The sequence below is a fragment of the Malus sylvestris genome, chromosome 3 (genome assembly GCF_916048215.2).
Source record: "Malus sylvestris chromosome 3, drMalSylv7.2, whole genome shotgun sequence".
Classification (NCBI taxonomy): Eukaryota; Viridiplantae; Streptophyta; class Magnoliopsida; order Rosales; family Rosaceae; genus Malus; species Malus sylvestris.
This window is the reverse complement of record NC_062262.1, coordinates 15377537-15394714: the sequence shown is the minus strand read 5'-3', so window position 1 is coordinate 15394714 and position 17178 is coordinate 15377537. Positions and strand designations below refer to the sequence as shown.

The window sequence follows — 17178 nt, the reverse complement described above, 5'->3', positions numbered from 1 at the left end:
TAGGGCCTACCTATACCACCAAGACACGCCTAGGCATTGCAAACTTGTAACTCTCACTTAGACAAAAAATTGATAATTTTCATTTTGCATTTTATTAATGTAAGAGACTTGTTGAATACTTGTGTGAACACTCATTATATGCTTATCCCTATGTCAATATGTTCTAAACTTTATAATTCATATGTAATTTTATTTTGCAATTTATGTATTCCAAAACAATAATTTATTTTTAAGTATAAATAGGCACTTAATTATACGATACTTAAATTTGCCTAGTCCGCCTAGGCCGCCGCCTAGATCTCGCGTAGACACCTAGGCGCTAGGCCCCAGTCCGCCGCCCGACTAGTGCCCACCATATTTTAAAACCTTGGCTACTTCAAAGCCATTTAGCCAAGAACAACCTCTCATGCCAAACTAGTGGGCTTTTAGCTCCCACACCATGCATCATTCGTGCAAGTCATAATTTATTATGATTACTTAATCATTCCGAGTGTTTGTTAGTTTAACAAATATTCTTCAAAGCTGTTGAAATCAGCGAGGGAAACACTTTGTCAGCGCCGAGGGAAACACTTCATTAGTGTCAAGGGAAACACTTTGTCATCGCCGAGGAAAACACTTCATCAGCGTCGAGGGAAACATCTCATCAACAGTAGAAGCATCTCATTAGCACAAGAAAAACTTCATCAGCGCTGGAAGCACTCAACATAACACCAAACCAAGCACCCAGGAGCTACTGGAAAACAACAAAGCATTCCCTAGGACTTGCTTTTCCTTCAGGATGCTTTAGGTCTAGTCCTCGCTAACTCAGAAACGGTGGATGTTAAGGTTTTGGTTCGTCCCTTTACAACACAAGCACATCACATCCTTCAACATAAAAGCCCCCCAACAATTGTATTATATAATCAAGACATCATTGGCTTTTGATGTCGACACGTGTTGTGCTGTGATTGGCCTCCTGGTTGGAGGGACACTCTTTTGGGTTCTTGACGTATAACGTTGACCGGTGCTCAGTAGTTTCAGGATTGGTCAAGTATGGTACAAACAATGCTCCCCTAAGTTCCCGAGTGAGGGAAGCTCCTCGGTTGGGGACTTGCAAGATCCAAGCCATTGAGTAATCACGAAACTTCTAAGTACCGAAGTGTGGTATCATTTTCACTTGCCTTATCTGTCTCATATGTAGATGTGGCATCTTCTCTGGAAATACTTTTCCTTCATCCAGGAGTGGTATCTTTAACCGATAAAGATGCACAAGGTAATGTATCAATTTCACTTGAAACTTACTTGTAGTTTCGGGCTTGGTCAAGTGCGATACAAACCCTATAGTAGGAGTCCCCCAAGTCGCCGAGCTAGGAGATTTGCTGAAGGAGGTAACAGACAAGGTAAGCAATCAGACTTCCAAGCAAGCAACCTGGATTGGAGGTTCGACTTCGGCTTCCGGTTGATTGTTCTCATTCTCCTTGTGTCGTAAACAGCAACAAGGATAAAGAGAAGCAAATGGAGAAGAGATGATATGAGATACTTTTGCTTTTGAAGAAGTAACTTTCCATAGACTTATTCTTGAACTGGGCTGGAGGGTCTTTTGGTTTCTTCCAAAGTATAAGGCCGACTAAAAAAATTGAGGGTTTAAACAAGTTCATCAAATCTAGAGTACGTTCGACCCTGATGACATGTGATACTTTTGCTGTTGATAAAGTAGTGGATGTATCGGCACATGTTCTATTACGCTTGTCTCCATATGCTTCCTTGTATCCTTCTCACTTGCCCTATCTGTTCGTCAAGCAGATGTGGTATCTTCTTTGGAAGCATAAGATGTTAAAGATGAGTACTCGAGAGCAATGCCAGGTAAGTAATCAGGCAAGGGGTTCTAGGCAGTCAGTTCCTAATTGGAAGCTTGATTCCAAGTGCTGACTGATTGCTCTCTTTCTCCTTGTCTTGCAGGTAAGAACAAGGCTAAAGGAAACGACAGGGAAAAAGCATAATATGGGTTACTTTTGCTTTTAACCCTGATGATATGAGATACTCTTGCTCTGGTGTATCTTGTTTGCAGAGATATTATCGGGGGGAAAAGAAGCTGAGTATTTCGAGAGACTCTGCTGAGAGTGCCCTCTCAGATGTGAAGAAAAGTTGAGCATTTTTTTATTTGCAGGTCTGCCTGGCTGTGGAGGATGGAGGTCGACATATATAAGAGTCTCCCTAACAACAAGTAGTAATGCTATTCCTTTACCCTTCTTGGTCATAGCAATGTAGTGGGAGTTGCAAGCTTCACGTGTTTTAACTTTGTCAGAGCACTGTGAAAAACTGGTCTGTGGTATCTGGAAAGCTGATGTTGCGTGTGAAGATTGCAGACAAACTTTATCCAAGGAAATATGGCTCTCGAAGTTCAGAAAGCGGTGCCTCTTCGGTTTTCGAATAATCAATCCTGTCAGGGGTCTGGCTCTCGAGATTCAGAGAATGATGCCTCTTCAATTTTTGAGAAAGCAATCTTGTTAGGAGTCTGACTCTTGAGATTTGGAGAGCAGTGTCTCTTCGATTTTGAGAAAGTAATCCTGTTGGGAGTCTGGCTCTCAAGATTCAAAAGGCGGTGTCTCTTCCATTTTTGAGCACGTAATCCTGTTAGGATCTGGCTCTCGAGATTTAGAGAGCGGTGCCTCTTCAATTTTTGAGCAATCCTGTTAGGAGTCTGACTCTTGAGATTCGGAGAGCAGTGTCTCTTTGATTTTTGAGAAAGTAATCCTGTTGGGAGTCTGGCTCTCGAGATTCGGAGGGCGATGCCTCTTCGATTTTTGAGCAAGCAATCTTGTTGGGAGTGTTTCTCGAATGTGAGTAAAGGTTGGGTATTTTTGCCAGTCTGCCTTGCCACGGAGCACGGAGGTTGACACACATTAGGACTTTCTAGTTATCAAATAGTGGTGCTGTTCCTTTACCCTTGTGGGTAATAGTAGGGTAGTTGGACCTTCAAAATTTGTGTCTAAACTTTGTCAGAGATCTTTGGTAAAGTTATCTGTGGTACCCGAGGAGTTGATGTTGCGTGTGGAAAGTAGTGCTTCTTCGGAATCCAGAGAGTAGTGCCTCTTCGATTTTTGAACCAACGACCCTGTTGCCCTTTCTTTTATAAAGGCACCAATTGTGTGCAAGAAGTATATTCAGAGAGTTATTACTTGTAGGAATTTTCCCTTTACTTCATGGATTTATTGCACCTCATTTCTCCTTCATCATTTCTGAGAATGTTTGGCCCATTCGACCGTCATTTTGACTTGAACTTTGGTGAAGAGGCAGCCATGCCTTCTCAAGATAACATATGGTGTCCATCCTTCTTATCCCCTACTGGTCCTCTTACCGTTGGGGACTCTGTTATGAAGAATGATATGATCACTGCGGTGGTGGCCAGGAACCTTCTCACTTCCAAAGATAACAGACTACTTTCCAAATGGTTTGATAAGTTGGCTATCAAGGATTCTCTTCTCTCAGTGTTCAGTGTGTAGGTTCTGTGTCTAATATGGCACAACGCCTATTTGCTTAAACCCGCCAAGTTGAATCATTGGCGGCTGAAGTGATAAGTCTCAAACAGGAGATCAGAGGGCTTAAGCATGAGAATAAATAGTTGCACAGGCTCGCACATGGCTATGCTACAAACATGAAGAGGAAGCTTGACCAGCTGCAGGAATCTGATGGTCAAATTTTACTTGATCATCAGAGGTTTATGGGTTTGTTCCAAAGGCATTTATTGCCTTCGTCTTCTAGGGCTGTATCATGTAATGAAGCACCAAATGATCAACCTTCGGTGCCTCCTCCTTCTGGGGTTCTGCCTTGTATTGAAGCTCCGAATAATCACCATCTGGTGCCTTTTCTTTCAGGGGCTCTACCGACTGCTAAGACTTCTCCTCAGCAACCTTTACGAAGACTCCCTCTTGTTTGTTTATTTTGATTCATGTATATGTACATATTTTGATTCATTTGAACATATTGTGTTAAATACACCAAGGCCTTCTCCACTAAGTACTTTGAATTTGTCCTTTTGTTGAAGCTTGTATGTTGAAGCTTGTATGTTGAAGCTTTGTGAGTGAAGCATGTAGGTTGAGGTAGTGCTTCCTTAATTTCCCGAGTGAGGAAAACTTCTCGTTTGGAGACTTGAAAAATCCAAATCATTGAGTGGTCGTGAGACTTCTGAGTATCAAGGTGCAGTAGCATATGGTAGGAGTCCCCCAAGTCTCCGGTCGAGGAAGTTGACGAATGAGGCATTTCCTTTCTAAGTGGTAGCCCAAAACTCCTTATTCATATATATTTGTTATGAAAGTTGTTAGGCCCAAAGAAAAAGAAGCCTAGGCAATTTTTTTTTCGAATTTTTGAATTTCCGAATTTTTGAATTTTCGAAAAAAAAAAAAAATATATATATATATATATATATATATATTTTAAAGCTTTGTAGGGTAATATGAATTGATTTTGCTTCACACTATCTTGATCAAGATAGTATGAAGCTTTTGTAGGTGAAGCTTTTGTGTTGAAGCTTTGTAGGTGAAGCTTTTGTGGGTGAAGCTTTTGTGGGTGAAGCTTTTGTAGGTGAAGCTTTTGTAGTGGGTGAAGCTTTTGTAGGTGAAGTTTTGTTGGTGAAGCTTTTATGGGTGAAGCATTTGTTGGTGAAGTTTTTGTGGTGGGTGAAGCTTTTGTGGGTGAAGCTTTTGTTGGTGAAGCTTTTGTGGTGGGTGAAGCTTTTGTGGGTGAAGCTTTTGTGGGTGAAGCTTTTGTTGGTGAAGTTTTTATGGGTGAAGCTTTTGTAGGTGAAGCTATTGTGGGTGAAGCTTTTGTGTGCGTGAAGCTTTTGTGTTGAAGCTTTATAGGTGAAGCTTTGGAGTTGAAGCTTTGTAGGTGAAGCTTTTTTGTTGAAGCTTTTGTAGGTGAAGCTTTAGAGTTGAAGCTTTAGAGTTGAAGCTTTGTGGTTGAAGCTTTTGTTGGGTACCATGAATTGATTTTGCTTCACACTATCTTGATCAAGATAGTGTGAAGCTTTTGAGAATTTGTAGTTGTCCTCCATTGATAAAGTTTTTGTTGGTGAAGCTTTTGTGGTGAAGCTTTGTTGGGTACCATGAATTGATTTTGCTTTACACTATCTTGATCAAGATAGTGTGAAGCTTTTGAGAATTTGTAGTTATCCTCCCTTGATGAAGCTTTTGTTGGTGAAGCTTTTGTGGTGAAGTTTTGTTGAATTTCCCAATTTCCTCTTTTTTTTTTCTTTTGGGAAAACTAGAAATTTGTTGAATTTCCTAATTTTTTTTTTTGGGAAAATTAGAAATTTGAAAATGTGGGAGAGACAACATATACAAATTTTGCTTCCACACTGTTGAGCAAGCGATTGTGATGTAAGCCACACCTTGTAGTAGTCGAAGGTTTGGATGAACCATATAAATTGAATTTGCTTCGAACAGTCTTGATCAAAAGTGTGTGGAGCTTTCTACGAGTTGTAATTGCCCTTCATTGATGAAGGTTGTATTGGCACCATAAATTGGTTTTGCTTCACACTGTCTTGATCAAGAGTGTGTGAAGCTTTTGAGAATTGTGGTTGAACTCCTTTGATGAGGCTTTTGTTGGCACCATAAATTGGTTTTGCTTCACACTGTCTTGATCAAAAGTGTGTGAAGCTTTTGAGAATTGTGGTTGCCCTCTATTGATGAAGCTCTTGTTGGCACCATAAATTGGTCTTGATTCACACTGTCTTGATCAAGTGTGTGAAGCTTTTGAGAATTGTGGTTGCCTTCTATTGATGAAGCTCTTGTTGGCACCATACATTGGTTTTGCTTCACACTGTCTTGATCAAGAGTGTGTGAAGCTTTTGAGAATTGTGGTTGCCCTCCATTGATGAAGCTCTTGTTGGCACCATAAATTGGTTTTGCTTCACACTGTCTTGATCAAGAGTGTGTGAAGCTTTTGAGAATTGTGGTTAAACTCCTTTGATGAAGCTCTTATTGGCACCATAAATTGGTTTTACTTCACACTGTCTTGATCAAGAGAATGTGAAGCTTTCTACGAGTTGTAGTGTTTGCATTGTTACAGAGGGGAAATGTCTGAAGCAGATGCAAGGGGGCTGAATAACTTGATCTTCGTATGCCATGCACTGAAGTTGTTGTTGGCTTGCAATAAGACTTTGTTGGTGACTATACCTCTTGTTGGGCATAAGTACTCCCCTAGTTGAGTTGTCAAGCTTGAGGGTTTTTTTTTATTTGTGAATGCTAGGAGTTCACATGTACAAGTTGTACCACTCGTCTTTTGGTGGGTGGAATGAAAGGTGAGGTTCTTTCATCACTTGGTTGATGGTACGAAGGTGAGTTCCTTCATCACCTTTCATCACATTTCATCACCTGGTTGGTGGCACGAGGATGAGTTCCTTCTTCATCTGGTTGGTGGCATGAATGGCAAGTTGCCAAATGATATTAGAGTACGGGTTGTATATTTCATCACTTAGTTGGTGGCATGAAGGAGAGTACGGGTTGTACATTTCATCACCTGGTTGGTGGCATGAAGATGAGTTCTTTCTTCACCTGGTTGGTGGTATGAGTGGCAAGTTGCCAAATGATATTAAAGTACGGGTTGTACATTTCATCACCTGGTTGGTGGCATGATGGAGAGTACGAGTTGTACATTTCATCACCTGGTTGGTGGCATGAATGGCAAGTTGCCAAATGATATTAAAGTACGGGTTGTACATTTCATCACCTAGTTGGTGGCATGAAGGAGAGTACGGGTTGTACATTTTTCATCACCTGGTTGGTGGCATGAGTGGCAAGTTGCCAAATGATATTAAAGTACGGGTTGTTCATTTCATCACCTGGTTGGTGGCATGAAAGAGAGTACAAGTTGTACATTTCATCACCTGGTTGGTGGCATGAAGATGAGTTCCTTCTTCACATTTCATCACCTGGTTGGTGAGAATAAGGGCAAGGTGTCGAGGCACATTGTAGCAAGTGTCGAATGACACAAAGTATGTTGAACCCTTTCGAAGCACAGTTGGCTTATGTATGAATGTGTTGGAATGTATGATTGAAAGAATATACTGTGAAGCTGTTCGTTTATTTGTATAGTCTTGTTGACATAGACTTTGTTTCATGTTGGAAGCATTCATGTTGAAGCTTTGAACCCGAGTGTTTCATTGCTAGGAATGTAAGAGGATTAGGACCGAGTTGTCTAAATCACTTCTTTATTGAATTTATGCTAAATAGTCTTCGTTGCATAGGATGCCGAACGGGTGAAGCTTAACACTTGTACAATGTGAGTTTACTTGTAATAGTACTTCAAGTGATCAGCGTTCCATGGATGGCCAAGGGTCTTGCCATCGAAGCTTCTAAGCTTGTAGGAGCCAGGGTGACTGATGCCAACAACTTCAAACGGTCCATCCCAGTTTGGACTAAGTGTTCCTTCACTGGGGACTCTATCGCAGAGTAATATTTTCTTCAATACCCATCCCCTCACATTGAAAGAATGAGGGTTGACCCTTGAGTCATAATAGTTGGAGATGCGCTGCTTATAGGCGACATTCCTCAAGTGAGCCTGGTTTCTGTGTTCCTTGACTAGATCGAAGTTAAGGGTAAATTGTTTGTCATTTTCGCTTTGCACGTAGTTCTAGACTCAAAACATTGCTTGCTCAAGCTCAACTGGGACAACTGCCTCTGTACGAAAGGCAAGTGAGAATAGGGTTTCTCCTGTTGATGTCCGATACGAAGTGCGGTATGACCAAAGAACTTAGGGTAAAAAATTCTGGCCAACAACTTTTAGCTTTGTCCAAGCTGGTTTTCAAAGTTCGTTTGATTATTTTGTTAATGGCTTCAACTTGTCCATTAGACTGGGGATGAGCTGGGGAGGCAAAATATAAGTTGATGTTGAACTTAGAGTAGAACATCCTGAACTTATTGTTGTCGAACTGTCGCCCGTTGTTAGTGACTATTGCATTGGGAATGCCGAATCTGCAAAGGATGTTCTTCCATACGAAGTCTTCTATTTTTGCCTCAGTAATGGTTGCCAAGGGTTCTACTTCAGCCCACTTTGTGAAGTAGTCAACTGTAACGATTGCATAGCGAACCTTGCCCTTCCCTGTAGGTATTGGGCCGATCAAATCAAGTCCCCATTGGGCGAAGGGCCAAGGGCTAATCATAGGAGTGAGCGGCTCGGGAAGGGGTGAGGAATAGTTGCGTAACGTTGACATTTATCACATGAGCGAGATATTCTGATGGCATCTTGGTAGAGTGTTGGCCAGTAATATCCTTGGCGAAAAGCCTTGTGTGCTAGGGATCGAGATCCGGCATGATCTTCGCAGACTCCTTCATGTATTTCCCGAAGGACAGTTTCCGCCTCTGCGGGCGTAAAGCATCTTAGGTATGGTAGGTTAAAACCCCGCTTATAGAGTTGGTCATTAATGATCAAGTAATGGGTAGCCTTGTATCGAATATGCTTAACTTGGACTTTGTCATTTGGAAGGGTACCATAAGCAAGGAATCTATAAATCGGGGTAATCCAACTATCCCTTTGTTGTAAGTTGCATACTTCCGTAGCCATGGTGCTTGGTGCTGCCAACAATTCGACTTGAATTTTTCTCCCAATCTTGTTTTCCACCGCTGAGGTGAGGTGAGCTAAAGCATCTGTATGACTGTTTACCGCTCGAGGAATTTGGGTGATCTGGTAGTGGAAGTGCTGGAGCAACAATTGTGTTTGTGCTAGATATGATGCCGTGGAGCTATCTTTAGCGTCAAAGTTGTTAGTGACCTGGTTAACCACCAATTGGGAGTCATTGAAGATATCAATTCGTTTAACCCCAAGGTGTTTGGCCAAACGTAAGCTTGCTAAGAGGGCTTCATATTCAGCTTCATTGTTCGACACCTTAAATTTGAAACGAAAAGCATACTTCATCGCCACTTTGTCAGGTGTCGTATGTACTAGTCCTGCTCCACAACCCTGTTGGTTGGACAAGCTATCAACATATAGACTACATGTTGGGGCTGTTGGTTCTAATTTCTGAGCTTCTAAGGGTAATGAAACCACTTCTTTAGGCGTAGAAACAATGTCAACAAGATATGTGAAGTCGGCGATGAAGTCTGCCACTGCTTGGCCTTTCTCAGCTGGCTTTAGTTGGTAGGAGATGTCAAACTCACCCAATGCTATCGCCCATTTGATCATTCACCCGGAAATGTCAGAACTTTGGAGTATTTGTCGAAGATGATGATTGGTAAGCACGATGATGGAGTGTGCTTGGAAGTAAGGGCGAAGTTTTCGAGCAGACATGACCAATGCTAAAGCCAATTTCTCAATGTTGGAGTATCATGTCTCCGCATCTTGTAAGGCCTTCCTAGCGTAGTAGACAAGCCGTTTGACATTACCATCCTTTCAAATGAGAACGAAACTTACTGATGAAGCCGATACTGACAGATAGATAATGAGAGTGTCACAAACCTCAGGTTTGGAGAACAGAGGGGCTTTACTCATGTAGTCTTTGAGGTTCTTGAATGCGTCAGCATATTCATCAGTCCATGTAATGTACTTCTTACTTCCCTTAAGTGTTTTGAAGAAAGGAGCATATCTGTTTGTGGCCTTAGAGATGAACCTAGTTAAGGATGTCACCTTGCCAGTAAGGCTTTGAATGTCTTTTAAAGTTACCGGTTCCTTCATGTCGAGGATTACTTTGATCTTCTCGGGATTAGCCTCAATGCCTTGTTGGCTTATCATGAAACCTAAAAATTTGCTAGAGCCTACGCCGAAGGCACATTTGTTGGGGTTTAACCTCATTCGATACCTCTTCAGAATGGTGAAAGTTTCAGATAGGTTGGTGATGTGTTGGTCAGCATGTTTATTCTTGACTAGCATATCATCAACGTAAACTTCCATGTTCTTCCCAATTTGTTCGGCGAGCATTGAATTGACCAGTCTCTGATAAGTTGCTCCTGCATTCTTTAGGCTGAAGGGTATAACTTTATAGCAATATAATCCCCTGTCATTATTGAAGGCTGTGTGTTCTTGGTCTGGAGGGTTCATGAGGATTTGGTTGTATCATGAGTAAGCATCCATGAAGCTCAGAAGTTCACACCCTGTCGTAGAGTCTATAAGTCTGTCTATGAGAGGAAGAGGAAAGCTATCCTTCGGGCATCCCTTGTTTAGATCGGTGTAATCGACACACATTCTCCACAAGACCTTTTGGAGCAAGAGATTTTCCTTGGTCGGATTCTTCTTAACAAGGACTACATTTGCTACCCATGTTGGATAATTAACTCCACGGACGAAGCCTATGCCTTTGAGTTTTTCAACTTCTGCCTTCATTGCCTCGTACCGTTCAGCGTCATAAGATCTTCGTTTCTGTCTCACTGGCTTGGTCTTGGGGTTAATACTTAAGCGATGACAGATGATATCGGGAGAGATACCTGGCATGTCCTCGTATGACCAGGCGAAGACCTCAGTGTTCTTTTGCAAAAAAGAGATTAATGCCAACCGAATGGGTGGTGACAAGGTAGTGCCAATCTTCACCATGCGATCCGGATAATCTTTTGAGATAGAAACCTTCTCCAACTCTTCAGCGGGTTGTGCTTACTGGGTGAAAGAGTCATCTCGAGGATCATCGGGTTGACTGTTGCCACCGTGAAGATCCAAGTTGGCTTCGTCTGGGCTGGTCTTTATGACTTGGTCATATATAGAAAGGTTTTCTTTGGGCACATGTAGGTGTTGTTGCTTGACCGAAGTGTTGTAATATGATCGTGCACTAAGTTGATCTCCTCTGATGTAACCATTGCCATAGGGTGTTGGGAATTTCATCAACAACATATGTGTGGATACCATGGCCTTGAGATCATTGATGCCTATGCGTCCGAATATGACATTGTATGCCTTTGGGCAATCAACCACCAGGAAGTTAGTGGTAATGGTAGCTGTGTAAGGGCCTATACCAATGGTGAAAGGTAAGTGTATGCTCCCCAAAGGTTGCACGATATCACCGGATAAGCTTATCAGAGGGGAAATCGAGCGATCGAGCAAGTGTTCAGCTACATGATAAGCTCATATTTATATATATTTTACATCAAATTCACTTCTCTTTTCTTAGTTAGTTCCTTATATTTTTGAGCTATTTACTTTGTTTTTGTGTTTTGTGGGATTTGTCAAGCAAAGAAAAGAAATAACACAAGTGGGATTTTAAGTGACAAATTCATCAAAACTGCCTGTGCAGATCAGCTGACTTTGGAAGCAAGTTTCGAACAGCTCCGAATGAATTAGAAAATGAACCTTATATTCTTGGAAAGCTACGGATGTCTATTTTCTGGAGCACTTTTCGGATTGCTAATATCATTTTTCTAGAAGAAGTTATGGCTGTTTAAACAGTGAAAGGTTACCAAGAGGCTGAGCAGTTTGTAACTGCAATGAAAGCAATAAACCCAATAAATCTAGCAGCCAAAACTTATGCAGCCAAGAACAAGTCAGCTGACACCTTTCAAATATCAGAGGAAATAGAATTAAAATTGAGGATTAAGAGGGAGAAATTGGCATAAAGGCTACCTAAAGTGTTACAATTGTTTTACCACATTTCCTCTCACTTATTGTCATCACTAAATGGCTATTAGTGGGTGAGTTAAGGAGAAGAAAATGATGCAGCAAGAATTGGTTTAAAAGCAGCATTGGGGAAGGAAGGAAGGGGGGAAGGAGGCCTCGGTCGATTTCTTTCGGTTCTATCTTCTCAAACTCATGTCTATCTTTTGTTTTAACTTAAGGATTGTGTGTAACTAAATTTTTAGTAGTTAGGGGCTGTTTTGAAGCCCCGAATATGATTGCAATTTTGTTATGACATTTCGTTGAATTACTTTTATGAATGGATGAAAATTGGTTCACTACTTGTCTCATTGATGAATTCTTTATTTGTTTTCTATGGATGCATACGTAGTAAGCATATCTAGGATTCTAATGCTATGAATATGTGTGTGCCTGCCCTTGTCGAATGAGGACCTACATATATTCTAGAGTAGTACTTGTTAATTGCGATTAACATGTGAACCAATTTCTAGGATAAGTAAGACAACGCCAGTACTTACGATGCCTTGTGATGACTCAAACTCTTTTCGTTCTTAATGATTTCTACTTGTTAAATCTATGAACACGCCATTCTAGATTGCATGCTAGGGACTAAGTTAAGTTGAAAACGCCATTCTCTTAACATACTAATAGGTTGAGTTCCAACATTGAGCCAACTTGAGCATCTTCATCCGGAAATAAAAGGAATTTGAATGAAACATAACATGTTTGCATGATTATTTGGTGGTGGATAGCAATTCCCCTAACTCGTTTTTCTTAATTTATGAACTATTTAAAATTTGTTTCTGTCCTGTTTTTGTTCAATTTAATTTAAATAGAAAATCAACTCCAAAAATCCCAAATATTTGTGTGAGTGTAGCTCTGTGTGTCTAGTGTTGTCATATAAAATTTCGTAAACTTTAGATAAGCGTAAGTCAGTCTAATAATTATTTTTCGGTGGCTGGTCAGTATGGACAACAGCCCAGTTTTTGTGACGTTTTAAGTAGTTAGATAAAACAATCTTCTGCGGGAAAGACCCTTATTTTCATATGCTACAATTGACAAATCTTAGCTTTAATAAGGAAAATCAATAGGGCATTTGTGTGCTACTTTGTGGTGTGCTTTTAATCCTATCACTACATTAAGTGCCCTAAAAGCTTCAGCAAACATGATATTGACCAAAGCCCCTGTGTCTACCAGGATTCGTCGTACTTCAAAGTTTGCTATCTGAGCTTCCACGATCAGTGGGTCGTTGTAAGGGTAGATGATACCTCTTTCTTCCTCAGGGTAGAAACATATTGGATCCCAGTTAGGCTTTTGATGCTTACCTCCCCTGATGTCTTCCACGTGAAACACTTGGTGGCCAGACCTTAAAGCTCGTTCACTATTTTTCATGGCCCTGTTGGAAGATTTAGATATGGGTATGCCACCACTTATGGAATATATCACATTCACCTGGCGTTGGTTACAGTTACCCCTTGGAGGGTGAAGGAGGAATTGATAATTTTTCCTTCACGTGCCAAAGCTTCAATATGATCACGAAGGGTGATACACTTCTCACCGTCATGGCCGTTATGCTCGTGGTAGCAGCAAAATGTGCCTGTATTCTTCGTGGGCTTGTAATCCGGGTGCTTCGACTTTGGCTTCGGTATCAGGTGTACTATGTTGGGGTAAATGGCCACGCATGTGGCGTTCAAAGGTGTGTATGCCTCATACCTCGGGGTAGGGGCTGTCCTGACACGTGTTTGACCCACTCGTTTGTCTTCTGGCGAATAATATACAAGTCATCCGCAGAGTGCAAGCGATCGGTCTGGAAAATGTGCTGAGAAACAAACAGTTTCCTCAATTCCTCAAATGAGTCTACCGTCTTAGGTGGAAGACGACAATACCAGTTTAGAGCTCCTCCAGAGAGGGTGAAGGGGAAGAGAAGACATTGCTCTTCGTCAGTGTGTATCTGGTATGCCATGGTGGACTCAAAGAGGTTAAGGTGTTCAATCGGGTCCTCATTTCTAGTATAGAGTTGCAAGCTAAGCTTTTTCTTTGTCTTTGCCTGGAGGGGATTGTCAAGGATCCTCCTTGTAAGAGGGCCAGGCCTAGGTTGGTTCCAATTAGGTATCTCAGCTTGTCGTTCGGCTTTCAACTTGTTTACTTCTTTAAGGAGCTGTAGGATAAGAGGGTCCTGAGTGGAGTCATGTACCATTGGAGCTTTCTTTCGTAAATCTCCATCTCCTCTTAGAAGTAGGAAGGTTTGATCAAGAGCATGTGATTTTTCCTTGGACTCGCCGTACTAACTTCTAGGGCGAGTCTGTCGGAATACTTCCGAGTCCCCTGTACCTTCATGTTCCTCTGGGACTTGTCGTTCCTTCCCTAGATTGGCAGCTTGCCTGGGTCGTGGAAGGGGACCGAGTCTTTCAGAAACCCTTAGGTCATTGATTTTCGAGCATATGTGGAGGGGATTCTCTCGACGTTGCTGTAGGAAGTCTCGGCAGTCACAATAAACGGCTTTCGATCCTTCCAACCCTTTTGCAAGGAGGTGTCTTCCTCCACTTCTCCTGCTTCGGGTCGAAGCAGCTAGGTTGAGAGAAGTCTCATGTTGATCAATGTTTTGATGATTAGCTCGCTTATCATCAGGGATTCCTGATAAGCTCATATTTATATATAGTTTACATCAAATTCACTTGTCTTTTCTTACTTAGTTCCTTATATTTTTGAGATATTTACTTTGTTTTTTTGTTTTGTGGGATTTGTCAAGCAAATAAAAGAAAAATAGCACAAGTATGATTTTTAGTAACAAATTCGTCAAAACTGCCTGTGCAGATCTGCTGACTTTGGAAGCAAGTTGCGAACATCTCAGAATGAATTAGACAATGACCCTTATATGTTTGGAAAGCTACGGATGTCTATTTTCTGGAACATTTCGCGGATTGTTAATATCATTTTTCTAGAAGAAGTTATGGCCGTTTTAACACTGAAAGGTTTCCAAGACGCTGAGCAGTTTGTAACTGCATTGAAGGCAATAAATCCAATAAAACTAGCAGCCAAAACTAATGCAGCCAAGAACAAGTCAGCTGACACCTATTCAAATATCAGATGAAATGGAATTAAAAATGAGGATTAAGAGGGAGTAATTGGCATAAAGGCTACCTAAAGTGTTACAATTGTTTTACCACATTTCCTCTCACTTATTGTCATCACTAAATGGCTATTAGCGGGTGAGTTAAGGAGAAGAAAATGATGCAGCAAGAATGGGTTTAAAAGCAGCATTGGGGAAGGAAGGAAGGGGGGAGGAGGCCTCGGTCGATTTATTTCGGTTCTATCTTCTCAAACTCATGTCTATCTTTTATTTTAACTTAAGGATTGTGTGTAACTAAATTTTTAGTAGTTAGGGGCTGTTTTGAAGCCCCGAATATGATTGCAATTTTGTTATGACATTTCGTTGAATTACTTTTATGAATGGATGAAAATTGGTTCACTACTTGTCTCATTGATGAATTCTTTATTTGTTTTCTATGGATGCATACGTAGTAAGCATATCTAGGATTCTAATGCTATGAATATGTGTGTGCTTGCCCTTGTCGAATGAGGACCTACATATATTCTAGAGTAGTACTTGTTAATTGCGATTAACATGTGAACCAATTTCTAGGATAAGTAAGACAACACCAGTACTTACGATGCCTTGTGATGACTCAAACTCTTTTCGTTCTTAATGATTTCTACCTGTTAAATCTATAAACACGCCATTTTAGATTGCATGCTAGGGACTAAGTTAAGTTGAAAACGCCATTCTCTTAACATACCACGTAAGAAAGAGTAATAGGTTGAGTTCTAACATTGAGTCAACTTGAGCATCTTCATCCGGAAATAAAAGGAATTTGAATGAAACATAACATGTTTGCATGATTATTTGGTGGTGGATAGCAATTCCCCTAACTCGTTTTTCTTAGTTTATGAACTATTTAAAATTTGTTTCTGTCCTGTTTTTGTTCGATTTAATTTAAATAGAAAATCAACTCCAAAAATCCCAAATATTTGTGTGAATGTTGCTCTTTGTGTCTAGTATCTGCATATAAAATTTCGTAGACTTTAGATAAGTGTAAGTCGGTCTAATAATTATTTTTTGGTGGCTGGTCAGTAGGGACAGCAACTAGTTTTTGTGACATTTTAAGTAGTTAGATAAAACAATTTTCTGCTGGAAAGACCCTTATTTTCATATGCTACAACTGACAAATCTTATTGTTAATAAGGAAAATCAATAGGACATTTGTGTGCTACTTTATGGTGTGCTTTTAACCCTATCAATTCCCATGTCGAAGGAAGGTGACCTTCCGTGTTGGGGGGCACCCAGATGATGGTTGATGTCCACAGGGGTAACGAGCTCGCGTGTTTGAGTACGCCTAGTTTCAAGAGCTTCTCATACTGCTCCTAGAGGACCTCATTCTTCATTGCTATCTTGTTGTTCTGAGTTTCTAGCTCATTGACTTTAGCTTGAAGAATAAGCCTCTTTCCTTCATTCTTTCGTTGCTTCGCACTAGGTGCAAGATGGGTGTCATTCTGTGTGTTGTGGCTTCCTTCGCTCCCAATGTTGGAGAGGGATGCCTGGTCAAAAGAGAGTGTACGAATGGTGGAAACCAGCTTGACAGAGCTGAAGAGAGTGGGAATAAGTGTCGTTCCCACAGACGGCGCCAAATGTTGATGCACAAAATCGGTGAGGACTTTGGTACAACATAAAGTGTTAACTTTGTGAGCTTCGCTAGATTGCTCCGGTCACTAGTGTGGGTAAGTATTCAAATGGATAGAGACAAGGAAGCAAACACAAGATGTACGTGGTTCACCCAGATTGGCTACGTCCACGGAGTAGAGGAGTTCTTATTAATTGTGAAGGGTTTATACAAAGGTTCAAGCTCTCATTTAGTGAGTACTAGTGAATGATTTAGTACAAATGACATTTGGAAATATTGTGAGAGAATGATCTCTATTTATAGAAGAGAGTTTCTAGTTTCATTTTGACATTGACACGTGTCGTGTTGTAATTGGCTTCTGATGTTGACACGTGTCGTGCTATGATTGGTTTCTGATGTCGACACATGCCGCGCTGTGATTGGCCTCCTGGTTGGAGGGAAACTCTTTTGGGTCATTGACGATATAACGTTGACCGATGCTCAGTAGTTTCGGGATTGGTCAAGTATGGTACAAACAAATTTATTACTATTAGATTTTAGTATTGGTTAAAATGATAAGTTTATTTAGCATTTATTAACTCTTATTTCCCCTAAAAATAGCCATAAGATTTTAGACTTTTCTTTTGCTATGTAAGCTATATGACAATTGAAAATATAAAAGAGCCCAAATGATTAGTTTTTTTAAGCTTAAAAAACTAAAACTCTTCATGTGCTATAGCCCATCGGAGCCTTGTACTTCCGCTAGTGCTTTTGAGACAACAGATGTGTACATAAACAAATTAACAACTTATGAATTCTTTGTGCCACAGAAGTAAGGTGATGACAAAATTTTATTATGCAATGCAATACATAAGATCTTTAATATACATTGCAACATAAGTCACATTAGTTTTATATAAAAGTTTACCAAACACTCGAACACCGTTTTTTTTTAATTTATTAAAAGTACTTTTACAAAAATATGTTTTCC

The 17178-nt window shown here is 40.7% G+C and overlaps 1 pseudogene; it reads right to left on the bottom strand.

Annotated features, from left to right (window-relative positions):
- LOC126617013 (uncharacterized) overlaps window positions 1-17178 on the bottom strand; it is a 38627-nt pseudogene that overhangs the window by 7901 nt on the left and 13548 nt on the right.